The sequence below is a fragment of the Mandrillus leucophaeus genome, unplaced genomic scaffold, assembly GCF_000951045.1.
Source record: "Mandrillus leucophaeus isolate KB7577 unplaced genomic scaffold, Mleu.le_1.0 Scaffold428, whole genome shotgun sequence".
Classification (NCBI taxonomy): Eukaryota; Metazoa; Chordata; class Mammalia; order Primates; family Cercopithecidae; genus Mandrillus; species Mandrillus leucophaeus.
In genome coordinates, this window is record NW_012104565.1 from 566,536 (window position 1) to 566,847 (window position 312).

Consider the following 312-nt stretch of genomic DNA (forward strand, 5'->3'; position numbering starts at 1 on the left):
ATGCCCAAAAGAATTGAAAATAAGGACTCAAAACAGACACTTGTACGTTAATGTTCATTGCAGTATTATTCACATTAGCCAAAAGGTAGAAACAACCCAAGTGTTTGCTGACAGATGAATGGATAAACAAAATGTGGTACATCCATACAATGGAATATTATTCAGCCTTAAAAAGGGAGGAAATTCTTTGGGAGGCCAAGGTGGGTGGATCACAAGGTCAGGAGATCAAGACCATCCTGGCTAACACGGTGAAACCCCGTTTCTACTAAAAATACAAAAAATTAGCCAAGCATGGTGGTGGGCACCTGTAGT